Consider the following 18,884-nt stretch of genomic DNA (forward strand, 5'->3'; position numbering starts at 1 on the left):
AACCTATCCTGTAAGCGCACACACATGTGTATACCGAGGGATAAGTATACATCTATCAGTGTAAATAGAAATGTGTACAAATGTAGCATCATATATATATATATATATATATATATATATATATATATATATATATATATATATATATATATATATATATATTATCTTTTTTTTTTTTTTTTTTTTGCGTTGTTGTTGTTGATTTTGATAATAAATCAAAAAGAATAGAAAGGGAAATGTTGTGATTTATTTCCTGTTATTGTGTATAACAAGAAAAGCATGGTAATAGGACTGCAAAGGACTGTGTGCAAGTGGGTGGGGGGCGGGGGGGGGATGAAGAACCCAAAAGTTCAGTGGCAAATAGCCTGAGAAACAGCAAGAAAGGTGCAGTTGCTGTGCAAAGTTGTGTAAAGCCCATGAATGGGCAGCAGGACCCAATGAGAAACCGAAAAAACATCGTTGGTGGATAGCACGGGGGACAGGAGTGACGCGCTGTGTCGGCGGAAGTGGGGTGGGTGTGTGTGTGTCCATCGAGATCGATGATGACCATCGTTTCATCCAGCTGGGGAATGGGGGGAGGGTGGTGGTGGGGTGGGGGGGAGGATGCTCATGAATCTATCTGTGAATGCGCAGATGGCTGAATAGTCCAATCTGCGCACGAAATGTTCGCTGACAGTTGGGGCAGACAAAGACAGGCATACCATTGTCAGGGAGCTTGTTTGCCCGTGACTTTCTGGCCTGCCTCTTCTGAACAGCTGCAGCAGTCCTGTTGGCCTCGCACAACTTGGCGCCTTTGTGCACAGCAGCGCGCCATTTGTCACGGTCCACTGCAGATTCCTCCCAGGAGTCAGGGTTGATATCAAACGCTTTCAGAGAGACTTTCAGAGTATCTCTGAAGCGCTTCTTCTGACCTCCGTGTGATATCTTCCCTTGTTGAAGCTCGCCATAGAAGAGCCTTTTGGGCAGCCTATGGTCTGGCATGCGCGCCACGTGTCCAGCCCAGCGAAGCTGGGACTGCATCAGGATGGTGAAGATGCTGGGAAGGGTGGCTTTTGCGAGCACCTCTGTGTCTGGGGTCTTGTCTTGCCACTTGATGTTCAGTAGCTTCCTGAGGCATGTTGTGTGGAAGTGGTTCAGCTTCTTGGCATGTCGTTGGTACACTGTCCAAGTTTCGCAGGCGTACAGTAGTGTGGGGAGAACTACTGCTCTGTAGACCTTTAGCTTGGTCTCAAGACTAATGCCTCTTCTGTTCCAGACATTTGCATTGAGTCTACCAAAAGTTGCGCTTGCTCTTGCAATCCTGACGTTCACTTCATCGTCGATGGTCGCATTTCGTGACAGTGTGCTGCCAAGGTATGTGGAGCGCTCCACCGCACTGAGTCTCTGACTGTTGACTGTGATGTTGGGCTCAACGTAGGGTTTCCCTGGGGCTGGCTGATGGAGAACTTCAGTTTTCCTCGTGCTGATGGTAAGGCCGAAGTTCCTGCTGGCAATGGCAAACTTGTCGACGCTGAGTTGCATGTCAGCTTCAGATCCAGCGTCGAGGGCACAATCATCAGAAAACAAAAAGTCTCTGATGATGTCTGTCATGACCTTCGTTTTTGCTTGAAGCCTTCTGAGGTTAAACAACTTGCCATCTGTTCGGTACTTTAGGCCGATTCCAACATTGCCATCTCTGAAGGCATCAGTAAGCATTGCAGAGAACATGAGGCTGAACAGCGTTGGAGCCAGGACGCAGCATTGCTTGACACCGTTTGTGACAGCAAAAGGAGCAGATGTTTCGCCTTTGTCCTGGACTCGAGCCTGCATGCCTTCATGGAATTGGCTGACCAAGGAAATAAATTTCCGAGGGCATCCGTACTTGGCCATGATCTTCCACAGTCCCTCTCTACTCACGGTGTCGAAGGCCTTAGTGAGGTCCACATAGGTGGAGAACAGATCAGCATTTTGCTCCTGACATTTCTCTTGCAGCTGCCTTGCAGCAAACACCATGTCGGTGGTTCCGCGCTCTTTCCGGAATCCACATTGGCTCTCAGGCAAATGACCTTGGTCAAGGTGTGCTGTGAGGCAGTTTAGTAGGATCCTGGCAAGTATCTTGCCTGTGATGGAGAGCAAGGAAATGCCCCGATGGTTATCACAGGCTTGCCGGTTCTCCTTTCGCTTGTACAAGTGAATGATAGATACATCTTTGAAATCCTGGGGGATCGTCTCTTCTTTCCACATGAGTGAGTACAGCTGATGGAGCTTCTCAGTCAGCACAGTGCCTCCATCCTTGTAGACCTCTGCTGGTATGGAGTCTGAGCCAGGTGCTTTGCCACTGGATTGCTTTCTGGGTCTCGAGAGGTGTTGGCGGATCGTCCAGTGCTTCGTTGATGGGGACTTGTGGGAGACGGTCTATAGCTTCATCATTTATGGAGGAAGGGCGATTTAAGACACTGTTGAAGTGCTCAGCCCAGCGTTCGAGAATTTTCTCCTTCTCGGTGATCAAGGTATTCCCATCTGCACTGAGGAGGGGGGATGATCCTGAGGATGTGGGGCCGTAGACTTCTTTTAAGGCATCATAGAACCTCTTCATATCGTGCCTGTCAGCATATCCCTGGATCTCATCAGCTTTGTCACTCAGCCACTTATCCTGCATCTGGCGTAACTTTTGCTGAACAGTCCTGCGGATGGCATCGTACGCATCCTTTTTTGATGTGGACTTTGGGTTGCTCAGGTAGGCTTGATGCAGACGGCGTTTCTCATCCAGAAGCTGCTTGATTTCATCACAGTTTTCATCAAACCAGTCTTTGTGCTTTCTGGACATGGGTCCCAGGGTCTCTGAAGCTGTACTATAGATCAGCTCACGCAGGGTCCTCCAGTCAGACTCCACATTCTGGTTGTCCAGAGAGGCGGATTCCAGACGATCTTCCAGCAGCTCCACAAAGGAGCCTATCCCTTTTCCTGACGATGACATAATCGATGAGATGCCAATGCTTTGAGCGAGGGTGCATCCATGACGTCCTGTTACGGGTAGGGAGGCAGAAAACTGTGTTGGTTATCAGCAGTTCGTGCTCTGCACAGGTCTGAAGCAAAAGCAATCCATTTGGGTTGCAGTGGCCCACACCGTGCTTTCCAATCACTCCATCCCAGGAGATGTAGTCAGAGCCAACTCTAGCATTGAAGCCCCAAAGAATGATGAGCTTGTCTGCTTTAGGGATAACAGCAATGACAGAGTGAAGGTCCTCGTAGAACTTCGCCTTCACTTCATCCGGGTTGGTCATGGTTGGGGCGTAGGCACTGACAATGGTGAGTTGCTTCTGGCCAGATGCCAGTGGGAGTTTCATGGTCATAAGCCTATCGTTGACTCCCTTTGGGATTCCAGCTAGCTTGCTGACAAGTGCTGTTTTTACTGCAAAACCAACGCCAGCCTCACGTCGCTCTTCGCTTCCTCGTCCACTCCAGAAGAAGGTGTAACCAGATCCCTGTTCACAGAGCTCGCCTTCACCTGCAAGCCGAGTCTCACTCAAGGCTGCGATGTCAATGTTGTATCTGGCGAGTTTGGATGCAACTAGTGCCGTTCTCCTTTGGGGTCTGTCCGCGTTATCTCTGTCCAGGAGAGTCCTTATGTTCCAATCACCAATGGTGAGAAGAACGATCCTTGTTTTTTTCTTTTCTTTCTTGTTGTTTCGACCGCTGATGTAGGGTCCCCACCAGCCGCGGTATGCTGGCCAGGGTGATATGGAGCAGGCAATTTTTAGGGCACCTTTTCTAGCCCCTTCCTCATGCCAGGGAGGTGAGCAGTGCATTCCTAAAGAGGGCTGCTCAGACGCTCAGACGGCTGCCGAGCTCCATCGCTGCTCCTGTCGACGAAGAACGACCCTATGGCCTGAGCCGCCTGCGTGCAGGTCTGCGGCTGCGACTACCAGTGTACCCACACCTGTCGTTTCGTCGCTCGCCTGTCGCCACAGGACTTGGAGGTGATGAAATGATGAAGGAGGAAAGGTCATTTTGGATGACTGATGACTTGCGCGATGAGTTTGTTTAAAGTGAAGAGGAGTTGCGCAACGTCGACCTCACTCTCTCGTCCGGGTCCACCAATTTCCAGTGGCAAGATTAAGTCGAGACGACTGGAGGATGAGCACGGATGCAGTGGATGACCAAGATATCCTTTCGGTGTCTCATCTTGCTCTCTGCACTCCACAGTGCGTTGCTGTAACCGCCTTCCTCGGCGGAAGTAACTACAGCATCAACCGCCGAGGTTACAAATGCGGAGTTGCCTCCCTTGGGGCCGATAATCGGCGAAAAGGATGGTGTCTTTAGAGCACATATCCCCTGGTGTGACGTGTCCTTGCTGTGGAGGGAGGAGTGTCATGCTGCGTGTGAGAGTCCGTGGTTCGATGCCACCGTAACCGACACAGGCGAATACGGCAGCAAGGGGAATAAATATAATGTCCCATAGTGCCCTGGGCAGGAGACGCGAGACGGTCGGGGCATGTGGCATGACGGCGCCGTAATCCAGTGTTATGGGCGTCGTGGACGAGGGGATGGCAAGTCCGTCGGCTTGCCGTGGGATGTGCATCCCCCTGTAGCTGAACGGCGGTCCAACCTCGCGAATAGCTCCTGTGAGAGGACCGACGTTCAGCTGTTGTGTGTTGACGGATAAAGGGATAGACAAGATAGGCCCGAGCACTGCCGAGTGGCAGGATCGAGTTATCAAGAGGCACTCCAACGTGGAAGTGCTGATATTAGTCTGGGTAACAGCAGAGTTAGGTTATGGGGTAGAAGAATCCAGCACTGCCGAAGTTCAATGGGCCGTGCACGTACCTGCTCTGTGGGCGAGGGGCGGTGTGGCAGATGGGGTCATCACCGCATAGTTTGGTGGGACCGTGCACGCACCCGCATTGAAGTCGAGGAGCAGTGCTTGTGCAAGGGAAATAACTGCGGCGGTGACCGGCAAGGGTGCCGAAGCAGGGGTTGCCTCCATTGGATCAGGCGCTCCAGACAAGGGGGAGGGTGCACGCGAATGGGCGAGCGTGTCCCCTAGTGGTCCACCTTCCTCCCTACATATGGGGAGGGCATCCCTTCGCGCCTCGGTCGCCATTGGATCCGAGACGGTCGAGGCATGCTGCGTGTGGGGTCGCGTGATCCGATGTCACGGCTGCCACCACGGATGCATCGCACAAAGGGCCCAGTCTAGCGTGTGGATCCAAAGCAAGCATATAGTGTTGTTTCCCCAAAGGGATTGTGGCACATTCCATTGGTGCAACTGTGGGTATGGGTAAAGAGACAGAGGAGGTCGACTCGTGCACTGCCGACTGGCAGGGCCGAGAAAACGCGGATTGCGTCGAGTGCGTTCGCGGATCGATAAAAATGGCATTAAAGGCAGCACTGACCTGAGTGTGGGGCAACAAACCTCTAAAAGTCACCGGAGGAGGTGTAGGAGGTGGTGGAGGTCTGGAGTCAACCGGAGGGAGCGGAGGAAGTGGAGGAGGCGGCGGGCTGGCGTTGAGAGGGCCAGGAGTAGAGGGCCCAGAGTGTCAGCAAATCGATTGCGATTGCGCCTTAATTTTAGCGAGCTATATAGTTTTGTGACTTGGTTGGAGACATAATTTGACAAAAAACAAGAACACCAGAGAATCGACATACAGACAGAAAATACGAAAAAAAACTTAGCCGTATGAAGAGCACAGGAACAGGAGTCATGATGGCTGCCGGAAAAAGAGGGCGCTAGTCAGGGGGGCAAAGGGGACGGAGGTAACCTACTTCCGGGAGGTTATCGGCCGTAGCTACTTTCCTTTTCTCCGCATAGGCGGATAGTAGTTTGCACAGGACAGGAATGTCAGACCCCTGCACTAGTTGGTCACGGTTAAGTATGTGTAATTAAAGTAATATTTTGACGGAAACAGATGAGATCTTAGAGGCGACGAGACTTTATTATGAAGACCTATACAGAGAGCAAGAAGTAAAAGATATAGACATTAGCAGTTCTGTTAAAAGATTGCCCAGTCTGGATGAATTTGAATCAGAGCAACTAGAAGGACTTCTAACAAAACAGGAAACCACAGAAACACCAAGAAGAATGCAAAACGATAAGAGTCCAGGCACAGATGGACTGACTGTAAACTTCTATAAGTTTTTTCTGGAAAGACAAAGGGGACTTTGTAGTTAGATCACTGAATGAAGGTTTTAAAAAGGGAGAACTGTCAGTTACACAAAAAGAAGGGATAATTACATGTTTACCAAAGGGAGATAAACTAAGAGAATATTTACAGAACTGGAGTCCTATTTCGTTGCTAAACGTCGCTTATAAGATAGGATCTGCATGCATAGCTAATAGAATCAAGAAAGTTCTACCAAATTTAATACACGAAGATCAGACAGGTTTTATTCCAGGTAGATATATTGGTGATTACATAAGAACCGTGTATGATATTATGCATTATTTAGAAATTGAATATCGTCCAGGCTTGTTTGTATCAATAGATTTCGAAAAAGCATTCGACTCATTAACTTGGTCATATATGAACACTGTATTAAAAGCCTATAGATTTGGTTTAGATTTGTGTAAATGGATTCACACCTTTTACAAGGATATAAAATCATATGTCATCGTGAACGGTAAAGTAGCCAAAGGCTTGAAAATACAAAGAGGATGCCACCAGGGAGATCCAATCTCACCCTGTCTGTTTGTATTATGCTCAGAAATCCTGGCGTACAAGATTAGGGAAGATGAAGAAATTAAAGGCATAAATGTATTGGATACTATCTTTGAAATTAGTCAGTTTGCTGATGATACGACATTCACATTAGAAGGAGACAAAGAATCGTATGAAAGGTTGTTTGAAACACTAGAGGGATTTGAAGAATTTTCAGGGCTAAAATTAACTATGATGAAACATTGAATGTCTGGTTTGGAAGAATGAAGAACTCAAAACACCGGTATCTACTAGAAAAGAAAATGAAATGGAACCCCCCAGAATATAAACTTTTGGGCATTTGGTTCACAGAAGATCTATCAAAAATTACTGAAGTGGATACAAGAGACAAATTGATAGAAGCTAAGAAGCTTTTCAAGATATGGTCAAAACATACATGTACACCCCTTGGCAGAAATGCTATGTTAAAATCACTTATACTTTAAAAACTCATTTACTTGTGGATTCTTCTCCCCAATCCCCCGGACAAAGAGATAAATCACCTGCAGAAATTGTGCTATGAATTCATACGGGATGATAAAACAGATAAGATTAAAAGAATATGTACAGTACGTAATGTTGGAAATTGAGGTTTGGGTGTTCCAAATATACAAAAGTACATAGAGGCTCTAAAAATATCATGGATTAGGAAACTACACACAGGAACAGCAAAGTGGGAAAAATACTCTTAGTCAAATCCCCAGAAATAAATCAACTCCCTGGATCTGTACGGATCAAGAAAATTTGTAAAAGCTGAATGTAATAGATTCTAGAAAGATGTATATTGGGCATATGAGAAATTTACAAAACAGGTTAAAGGAAGCACAAGAGGCACTCGTAAAACCACTTTTTCATAACGACAAATTCTGAAGTCGGTAATAAGACAGTTTATTTAAAAAACTGGACAAGTAAAGGTATTTTTTCTCGTTAGAGATATTGTAGATGAAAATGGGTGCTTCCTTAGTCATAAAGATTTCACAGAAAAATATGGTGTTAAAGTTAATTATTTACTGTATATGGGATTTATACGTTCCATTAAAAGTTACTTAAGCACAAACAACATTACTATCACAGACAAAACTTGCAATAAAGAACCAAAAGCACTGCAGATAACAGCTAATGTTAAGAAAGGATCTAAAATATATTATGATAAATTACTTGAACCATTTTTTCTATACAATATAAATTCTTTTATCAAGTGAGAGCAAAAACTGGATATTGCAATAAATTGGGATACCACTATGAAACAAGTGTAAAACATAAAAGAAGTAAGATTTAAATGGTTCCAGATTAGAATATGTCATGGTATATTGGTTACAAACAAAATACTATAAAAAGGGGAATAACAAATAGCGACATGTGCAATTTCTGTAAAAATGAAATAGACACAATCCAACACTACTTATGGCACTGTACATTTACTCAGCTCTTTGGAGGGACTTGGAGAATGTCTTGAAGGAAAAGTGTGAAAATTGTGCAAATGTAAAGTTTAATATAGAGTTGGTATTATTTGGAAATGATGATAAAAAAATATATTACAAAAATAGATGAAATATTTGACTATATCATTCTAGTGGCGAAACATTTAATTTATAAATGCAGAATAAATAAAATCAAACCATGTATAAAGTACTTCCTAAAAGACCTAAGTAACATATATAAAACCGAAAAATATATGCACTCGATGGAAATGATGTCCATAGCATATTCTAGAAAATGGTATCCATACATAAAAATGATTGAAGGCAGCAAGGAGGAGGAAAGACAACCACGAATGTAACGTTTGTTCTTTTACTTATTTTCATTTTCCTTTCATTTATTTACTTGTTTTATGCAGTGCATATGACTTTTTTATTTCTGTTTTTTTTTCTCGTATAAAAAGAATATTGTGTTGTTGTTTTCCTGATTTACAGTTTAAGTAATGCACAATAACAAATATTATTAAATTCAAATATTAGTTTTGTATGTCTGTCTGTATGTATCAAATGTTAAACTCGAATAAAAAATATCTATTTAAAAAAAAGAGAATATAGTGTAATATATATATATATATATATATATATATATATATATATATGTGTGTGTGTGTGTGTGTGTGTGTGTGTGTGTAGCCAAGCGCTTACCTGGCTGCAAATAACCATAGTTCATCTCACAGTGCAAGCCGAAAGCTGAGCGTAGCAGACGCCATTTTTCGCAACTGACTTGCTGGTCTACAATGACCTGCGCAAAATGTGTGGCGCCATTCCCGGTTTGAATGCAAAGCTCATTCTCAACTTATTCCGTAATCATCCATTAAATCAAGTCTCTGTATCGTTCAATCGTGCAATATTATATTTGTTGTACTTACACACACACACACACTTTAATCAGATAGAAGCATACTTGATTTCATTTAATCTTTCGTCAGTCTAAAGATTTCAGCTGATTTTCAGCTAAGCTTACGTCATTTTGTCCTCCTCGCCAGACAACCCACTCACTGCTGGACCAGTGTCGCGGTACGCTATTGGCTGAGCTGGAATCTGTGTTTCTGCTCCTCCGTATTTAATTAATATCTCTTTTGTCGGATCAGAAAACTACAAGTATTATATACTGACAGAATCGTCGCAATTCCATCTTTAAATCTATTCCATTTATGTTTGCCTACGTTAAACTGATTTAACGCAGTTTGTAATTTTCCGCGATGAGCTCGCTAAAACTGACCCTCTTCAGGTGACTTAAATTAAGATTATAAATTCATCGTAAATAATCAACACTTCATTTTATACTCATTAGAAAGCAGGTGTTGAGCTCTTTCTTTTGCGACTTATCCGACGTAAATCGGTTCAGGAATCATATAGAAATATATCATTGAACACCTTGTAACTAATACAGTTCTTGTCAGATTTGGCCTGATTTGAGCTGATCAGTTTTTCAGCACACGCGATTGTCTTTGCAGTCCGCTTAACTTGCATAAGAAGCGACAGAGCGTGGTCAGTGGCACTTCCTACCTGGTCAGTCTCTGACTAGAGAGCCTTCTCTCTCTCTCTCTCTCTCTCTCTCTCTCTCTCTCTCTCGCCGTGTTGCAAGCAGTGTGTGTGTGTGTGTGTGTGTGTGTGTGTGTGTGTGTGTGTGTCGTCCCAGAGGCTGACACCTCGCTACGTATCACTGCACTCTTTTTTTCTCAATGTCTTCCTATTAGTTCTTCTTATCTCTTCTTCTTCTCTTTATAGCAACTATTGTAAATAAAACAATAGAAAAACCCTTTTGTGACTGGCCTCTATATGTTCCTGGCCTGTGCGCGGAATTCTTGTCTATCCTTAATACAGTAAATCATATTTAGTTAGGTCTTTTGTACCGTCCCCTTATTAATACACCACTCGGGACACGGCTACAAAAGTGGCGTCGCCGACAGGATAAAGATCCATAGCAAAATAGATCCAAAATTATTCCCTGTAAGTGTAATGTTTAAATTCTTTTATCCAAATTAAATCCATCCCCAAACCACAGCCCTTTACCACCAAGTGTACCTTGTTACAACTTGGCACTGTGAGCAAGGATGATGTGTTAATTCTTTAATTCTCTGCTCTAAATTGATACCCTCACAACCAACGCTATCACACACTTGGCGCTGCGAGCAGGATGTGCTAATCTTTAAATATTTCTTAATCGATTATGGCCCTCCACCGCCAACGTGATCGTTCCGAAAATTTGGAATATTTGACAGATTGATGTATTTGTTTTCTTTTTTCTTTTTTCTCTTTATATATATATATATATATATATATATATATATATATATATATATATATATATATGTGTGTGTGTGTGTGTGTGTGTGTGTGTGTGTGTGTGTGTGTGTGTGTGTGTGTGTTTCTCTCTCTGTGTGTGTGTGTGTGTGTGTGTGTGTATGTGTAACTCTGTGTGTGTGTGTGTGTGTGTGTGTGTGTGTGATTGTGTGTGTGTGTATGTGTGTGTGTGTAACTCTGTGTGTGTGTGTGTGTGTGTTGTTTGTTTGTGTGTGTGTGTGTGTGTGTGTGTGTGTGTGTGTGTGTGTGTGTGTGTGCTTTTTTTCTTTGTTTCTAAGGATAACAAAGGAAACTGTCCTTTGTCATAAAGGACACATCTTTTCCTTGCAGAATGCTTTCGACCACACAATCTGTTTCTGGCTATGAAAACTGCGAACGAATGATTGCGAGAGGATGGGGTGTTAGGGGAAGGGGTGATAGAAGTTTCAAGGTGGGAAGAGGCGAGTGTGAAAACCCCGTTGTGCTACCCAGTTCTGTGCAGCATACACTTAGCGCACGTAAAAGAACCCACGGCAACAAAAGAGTTGTTTCTGGCAAAATTCTGTAGAAAAATCCACTTCGATAGAAAAAAAAACAAATAAAACTGCACGCAGGAAAACAAAACAAAAACAAACCAGAAAAAAAGGGGGGCGGGGGGGGGGGGGGGGGGGGGGGGGCGCTCTAGTGTATACAGGAAGAAGAGAAATAATTAAAACTCCATTCCACATCACCGCTGTCTCACACTTTACTTTTAAAGGTTGATTTTCAATAAGGATGAGCGCTCACGTGTTCACACACACACACACACACACACACACACACACACACACACACACACACACATGTGCACATGAACACACATTCGCACACATATTATGTAACACACACACACACACTTACACACACACACACACACACACACACACACACACACACACACACACACACAGAAACACACACACACACACACAACACAACACACACACACACACACACACACACACACACACACACACACACGAGCGCATCTTCACCACTCACTTTTCCTACCTGCATCTTCTCCTGCTTTCCTTCTTCATGCCTTACATTTTTAACACGGAAAAACTCCAACCCCCCCCCCCACCCCACCCCTCCTACCCCCAACTTCCCATAGCCCAGACGGAGACGTTTCAGATTTAGATAACACCTTGGGGGCTCAAGTTCTCATACTCAACCCATCCAACCCCTCACCCCGACCCCCCAGATCCCACACATCAGCCCTCTCGCTCCCAATCCCCCCACCCTCTCTCTCTCTCTCAGTTCTGTTTTTTTCCTGTCTGTTTGCACCATTTTGTTCTGATTAGTACCTAATCTGCCGCTAGAGCTTTTCAGCTAATGACATTAAACATTTCAGTGTTCAGTGTTCAGTGTTCTCTCTCTCTCTCTCTCTCTCTCTCTCTCTCCCATTCTCCCCACCCCCACTCTCTCTGTCTGTCTGTCTCTCTCTCTCTGGGACGAGTCGGTAATGTCTAAAGATATATATCATACCTACAGACTGTTTAAGACTGGTTTTCAGTGTGAGCAATATTTTGACTTTGTGGATAAAAAGTGTTTTAGGGACTGTATGATAAAATATTACGGCTTGGTTTGCTCCCAATAAATGGATCATTTTTTTAGTAGAACATTCAAATATAATTCAAATTACGCATGTAAACGTTGTAATATGGTCGAAGATGAAAACCATTTATAAACAATTGTGTCCTTTACAATAACCTGCGGCAAAAAACATCTGAACTCTGAAGGTCAATCGTATGTTCACTTGCTGAAGAATGGTTCTGTTTACAGTATTCGTAAACTCTAATGCCCTGAAGATACGACAGGAATTCTGTGACAACAATGATGAAAGTTAGAATTAATTCACTATGCACAAGAAGCACTTTCGTTCTACAGGTTTAAGTCAGTATGTATTTTACATTTTGTTGTCGAGAATGCGCATTGTGTACTGTCAAGTATGTTATATACCCTTTCATGTGGTATATGACGAGTTGTCCTGGGGACGATGTGGCGATCGTCCTTGACCGGCAGAAGAAAAAATCACCGTGTGTCGTTTCAGGGGGTGAGGGGGCGTGGGGGGGCGGTGGGTGTTACCTGCCTCCTGTCCGGGCGTCGACTTTTTTTTTTTTTTCTTTCCATTGATTAATGTTGATCCTATTGTATGTCTTTTGACGTATATGTATTATAATATTTAAGATGATTTTCTTTGATTATCCCACACACAGGTTCAACAAAAGCTTTGAAACAGTTTTATGTTTATCAATAGCCGGCCTACAGTTTGTTTCGTAGTTCGGAAATGGATGTCACTGTAATGCTATTATTATTATTATTATTATTATTATTATTATCATCATCATCATCATCATTATTATTATTATTATCATCATCATCAGTAGTGGGAGTAGTAGTGAACGGTCTTTGCACTTTGGGTTTTTGTTTTCAATTTCTTGTATTTTCTCTGTAGAATTTAATTTCTGTTAATTCTTGATGTTGTATTTTCTTTGAGTCTTGGCTAACATTCGATGTGTAGGATTGGGACTTTTATTTTTGCGTCTGTGTGTAATAGAGAGAGAGGGGGAGAGAGGGAGGGGGGAGGGGGAGAGAGAGAGAGAGATAGTTTTCTTTCTTCTTTTTTTTTTCTTTTTTTCTTTTTTTAAGAGAGATGGATGACAATTTTAACGTCCATATTATTATTTTTTTCCCAGTAACGTGACTCAACATCAGTTAAGCAAGTGCCAAATTTGGATGCGGCTGTCAGTTTTTCCTGACATCAGTCTCCAACAATGAAACTCAATAACAAATGATAAAATGATGTTAACTTATTTTTTCCACATGCCTTGATTCAGTAAATGAAAAGTTGTATGCTTTTTCTTGTATGGGTGATTCATTCCATAATTGCTATTGATTACAATGATATAGTTATGGAATGCTGGGTATTGGTCTTGGTCATGACTTCCATCTGTTATTGTTAATGTTGACTGTATTCAGATTAAAAAAAATCTTTTTATGTATTTTTTTTCCCCATCTATTCTGAATTGTCATATTAAATTTATGTACAAAATAAAACGGTGGTCGACCCAAGAAAGTCCGGGAAAACACGAAAAAAAAACCAAAACCATTTTGTTGTCACTGCGTGATCACCATATTGTGTACTTTTGACCTCTTTCTAGGGGCCGGAGTCCTGGAGATAAAAGTTTTGTTCTTGTTATTGTTTTTGTTTCTCTCTCTCTCTCTCTCTCTCTCTCTCTCTCTCTCTCATTCGCAACGCTTGGTTCGCAGTTTGCACGGTCAGGTCTTCATACAGCTGATATGATATGTGATATAATATGTGATCTAACGCAGTGCTGTACAAAGAGATGTTTCCCCAACTGGCACGCACGCTCAAACCAGGCGACCGGCCCTCTCATTGTTGCAGAATGTGGTCATAAAGGAGAAGATGTTTTCCTTGTTTATCTGTGACAAGCACTGGTCTTCCTTGTTATCTTTTGAAAGAAAGGGGAAAAAAATGAGGTGTGTGTGGGAGGGGGAGGGGGGGGGGCTGGGTAGGGGGCTGGGGGGCGGGGTGGGGGGGGGGGGGTTGGAGTTTTTCCGTGTTGAAAATGTAAGGCATGAAGAAGGAAAGCAGGAGAAGATGCAGGTAGGGAAAATGAGCGGTGAAGGAAAGATGCGCTCGCGCGCACGTGTGTGTGTGTGTGTGTGTGTGTGTGTGTGTGTGTGTGTGTGTGTGTGTGTGTGTTACATGTGTGTGAGCATGGGTGTGTTACATATGTGTGCGAATGTGTGTTCATGTGCACATGCATCTGTGTGTGCGTGTATGTGTGCGTATGTGTGTGTGTGTGTGTGTGTGTGTGTGTGTGTGAACACGTGAGCGCTCATCCTTATTGAAAATCAATCTTTAAAAGTAAAGTGTGAGACAGCGGTGATGTGGAATGGAGTTTTGATTATTTTTCTTCTTCCTGTATACAGTATTTATATTTGTATCTCTTTTTATCACAACAGATTTCTCTGTGTGAAAAATTCGGGCTGCTCTCCCCAGGGAGAGCGCGTCGCTACACTACAGCACCACCTTTAAAAAAAAAAAAATCCTCTCTGTCTTTTGAAGTTAACACTTCTGCCTTATTCAACTATACTAAAAGAACTGGCAGGGCTGTTAAGAGCATGACATTTAGGTTATTACTAAATGCCCCATACACAAAATATTGTGAAAATATTGAATGCATTTGCAAGGGACGTTTAACGGAAGAGCACGTTTTAACCCGCTGTTTAGTAATGAAACCTTATTTGCCTCCAGAAATTACGGAACACGTATTACCAGATTCAAATGTTAACATTTTTTTTTTGCAAAAAGTTATATATTTCAAACTGTTCTTTATTAAAGTTAGCTAGTTATGTGTTAAATAGTCCAGTTGGTTGTTTATTGTAGGTCCCCACATGAACCTCTTTTCAAATAATAATCTACAGAAGTAGTGCATACAATATTATATTATTGGTAATTTTTTTGTCCTGATCCCGCTTCCCCCGTCCCGCCTCTCACACACACCCTTCCAGTATTATGTTTTTATCTTTCTCCAATCACTAACACTCACCCTCTCCATTTCAGATTTTGTACTCTATCTTTTCCACAGTGTGTTTTCTCCCTCTCTCTCTCTCTCTCTGTGTGTGTGTGTGTGTGTGTGTGTGTGTGTGTTGTGTGTGTGTGTGTGTGTGTGTGTGTGTGTGTGTTGTGTGTGTGTGTGTGTGTGTGTGTGTGTGTGTGTGTGTGTGTGTGTGTGTGTGTGTGTAAAAAGCAGGTTACTTGCTTATCTATTACCCTCGATAATAAAGATTTTGTCTTGTCTTGTCTGTCTGTCTGTCTGTCTGTCTCTTCCTTTCTTAGTCCCCTCCCCCTTGCCCCCCGCCCCCCCTCCACCTCAACCGCCTACCTTTTCATTCGAATAGTTACACAGAAATGTCGATTTCTACTTAATAATAACAATCATCATTATGATAGAAATGATAATAATCCATGGGTGGGGAGTTGAGGGGTGTTGACATTAAACCTAGATAAGACTTGTAGGAGGCGGGGTAGGGGTGGGGTGGAGGGGGGTGGGTGGAAGGGGGAGGGGTTGGGTCTGTGCCCAGAGATAACGAACAAAGCGGTGTCACTCCACCTCCCTCAGCCCCCCCTAACCCCCCCCCCTCCCTGGTTCGTCTTATCCATGATTCGCTCAGTCCCGAGACCTGTATCGCTTAGTTAGCCCCCTACCCCTCCCCCCCTCCCCCCTCCCACCCCGTACCCCCCCCCCCCCCACCCCGTCCCCCCCCCCTTCCCTCCCTCTCTCTCTCCAACCAGGACGACACATGATCTCTTCACGGACACACACAAAATGTCACCAGCCGCTTGGCAATCTGGGCCAAGGTCAAAACAAGAAGAAGGTGCGGGTGACGGTGTGTCAGAGAAATCTCTGTTTGTCAATATGATACCTGTTATGATGCCTGTTTCTGTCTTTGCCTATCTCTCTCTCTCTCTCTCTCTCTCTCTCTCTCTCTCTCTCTCTCTCTCTCTCTCAGTTTCTGTCTGTCTGTCTGTCTGTCTGTCCGTCTGTCTCTCTATCTCTTTGTTGTTATTATTGTTGTTGTTGTTGTTGTTGTCGTTGTTGCTGTTGGTGATTGTTGTGGTGGTGGCGAGCGCGGCGATGGTGGCTGTGGTGGTGGTGGTAGTGGTGGTAGAGAGAAAGAAAGAAAGACAAGACAAGACAAGACAAGACAAGACAAGACAAAATTCTTTATTTCGAGGATAATAGATAAGCACTGGTGTGCTTTTTTTTTTTTTTTTTTTTTTTTTTTTTACATTCAGTCCCCGCCCTGAGTAAGGTCTACACTACACAACACTAAATAAAATGAAAGCATGAAAGCATGGTGTTAGTAGAGATACATAACAGGGAAGAAAAAAATAAAAAAAAAACAACCAGCCAACCAACCAACCAAACAAACAAACAAACAAACAACAACAACAAAAAAAAAAAACAAAAACAAAACAAAACAAACACCCCTCCCCCAAAAAACAGAGAAAAGAAAAGAAAACAAACAAACAAACAACAACAACAACAACAACAACAACAACAACACACACACACACACACACACACACACACACACACACACACACACGCACTTGGCATACATCTACAAGCAGGGCGTTAGTAAAATGCATAGGAAAAAATGAACAAAATGAAAGAACGACGGACACAACATATACCGCAAAACAGATCACAGTGGGGGATGGAGGGTGAGGTAGGCTATCAGTCAACCACACACATTTGACATTTGACAAACAGTATCATTAAAATCAACGATTTACATTACACATTGTGGCATAAGGTGAAACAGGCAATGTTTGTTTGAAGGTGGCTGGGCAATGGTGTTGTTTAATTGTTTCTGGGAGTGAGTTCCTTAGGGTGGCGCCTGAGTAGAACAGACTAGATTTGAACAAGTCAATTCTTGGAATTGGGATAACGACTTAGGGGGGGATACCTTGGTGAATTTACAGAAAATTTGTCTATTAATGTTGGTGGTGCATTACCTGTCATAATCTTTTGCATCATGATTCCTTTATTGTACTTTAATCTACGGATTAGTGGGAGAATATTCACTTGTTCATAGTCTGAGTCTAAAAGGGAAGTCTTTTTAAGGAGTACCAGCTTGAGCCCCCGTTTATGAAGATTCTGTAATGGCTTCATGGTGTTCGCACTTGCGGAATCCCATGGTGTTGATGCATAATCTATTGTAGACTGGATATGTGCTTGAAAAAATAATTTCCGTGAATGAAGGTCAAGAAAATGTTTGATTTTGGATAGTTGATGGGTTTTCTGGGCTGTCTTTTTGCAAAGGTAATTTATGTGAGGATTCCAAGTGAGATTGTTGTCAATTATGATCCCCAGAACTTTGTGATCACTGACCTGTTCAATACGTTCACCTTTAATTTAGATGGAAGGAAAATTATGTATAGTGTTTTGCCTCTTTAGTCTGGTTGTGATTAACATGTATTTTGGTTTTTGTGGGTGAAGAGACATGTGGCTTAGTTCGGTCCATCTAACGAGCTCATCAGTACTTTCTTGTAAGTCTTTTGCAAGAGCCAAAATGTCAGTATGAGAAGTGTGGATTGTTGTATCATCCGCAAAAAGTTCAAAAGACGGATTTCATATGGAGCGGTAGGTCGTTTATATATATATATTGAGAATAGTAAAGGGCCTAGAACAGACCCCTGAGGAATACCATAATCAAGTGTTGCTGGTGCGGATATTGATGTACTCATTGTCACGCATTATTGTCTGTTTGTCATATAGGATTCAAGCAAACTAAGACAATTGGTTGACAGACCATACAGTTCAAGTAACAGGTTGTGGTCTATCACATCAAACGCCTTTTTTTAAATCAACGAATAAACATCACAATATCTGTTGTTATTGACATTGGTAAGCCAGTCATCTACAATGTTTACCAGTGCTGTGTGGCATGAATGTTTTCGTCTGAAACCGGACTGAGCTGGATGTAAAATCTCATTGACATCAAAGTGATGCGAAATATGCTTGTTTATGTGCTTTTCCAGTGGTTTTGAAAGAACAGAAATAAAGGAAATTGGCCTGTAGTTTGAAGGATCGGTGGTTTCCCCTGATTTGTAAATAGGAATAACTTTCGCTTTCTTAAATGCGCTCGGAAAGTAGTTTTTGTCAATACACAGATTTAAAAATATACGTTAATGTGTCCGTGATAACTGGAGCGGCTAGTTTAAGAATTCTGCTGTCGATGCTATCCAGTCCGCGGGTTCCTGTCTGTTTTAGTTGGATAAGGTAGTTGTAGACTTCAGATACTGTTATGGGTGGAATATTCAATTCAATTGAAGTGTTTTTATTACGACAATACAATTTTTATTTTTTCAAGGTCATTCAGTTCTGTGTAACCTGTGGCAATAATTTTTCCAGCTATAGTGGAAAAGTGTGTATTTAGTTGATTCACAGAAACGTCTTTGATCACGGAGAGAGAGAGAGAGAGAGAGAGAGAGAGAGAGAGAGAGAGAGAGAGAGAGAGAGAGAGACTGATGTGGGGGGCATACAGACGTTTGGATGTTCTAAAGAGACAGAAGGAGGAGAATAGTGTGTGTGTGTGTGTGTGTGTGTGTGTGTGTGTGTGTGTGTGTGTGTGTGTCTGTGTGTCTGTGTGTCTGTGTCTGTGTGTCTGTGTGTGTGTTAATGTTTTGGTTGGATGGTCGTTGTCGGCCCTTATTCTTTAGATAGGTGTCGTGGTGTATTTTATGTGTGAGTGTATTATTGCATGTGCGCATCAATGTCTAATACTGTTCCATAGATGTGTTTTAATCATGTATGTGTATGTCTCTGTTTTAACTCACTCAGTACGGCCAGTCCTCTCTTCT

The sequence above is a fragment of the Babylonia areolata genome, chromosome 29, assembly GCF_041734735.1.
Source record: "Babylonia areolata isolate BAREFJ2019XMU chromosome 29, ASM4173473v1, whole genome shotgun sequence".
Taxonomy (NCBI): Eukaryota; Metazoa; Mollusca; class Gastropoda; order Neogastropoda; family Buccinidae; genus Babylonia; species Babylonia areolata.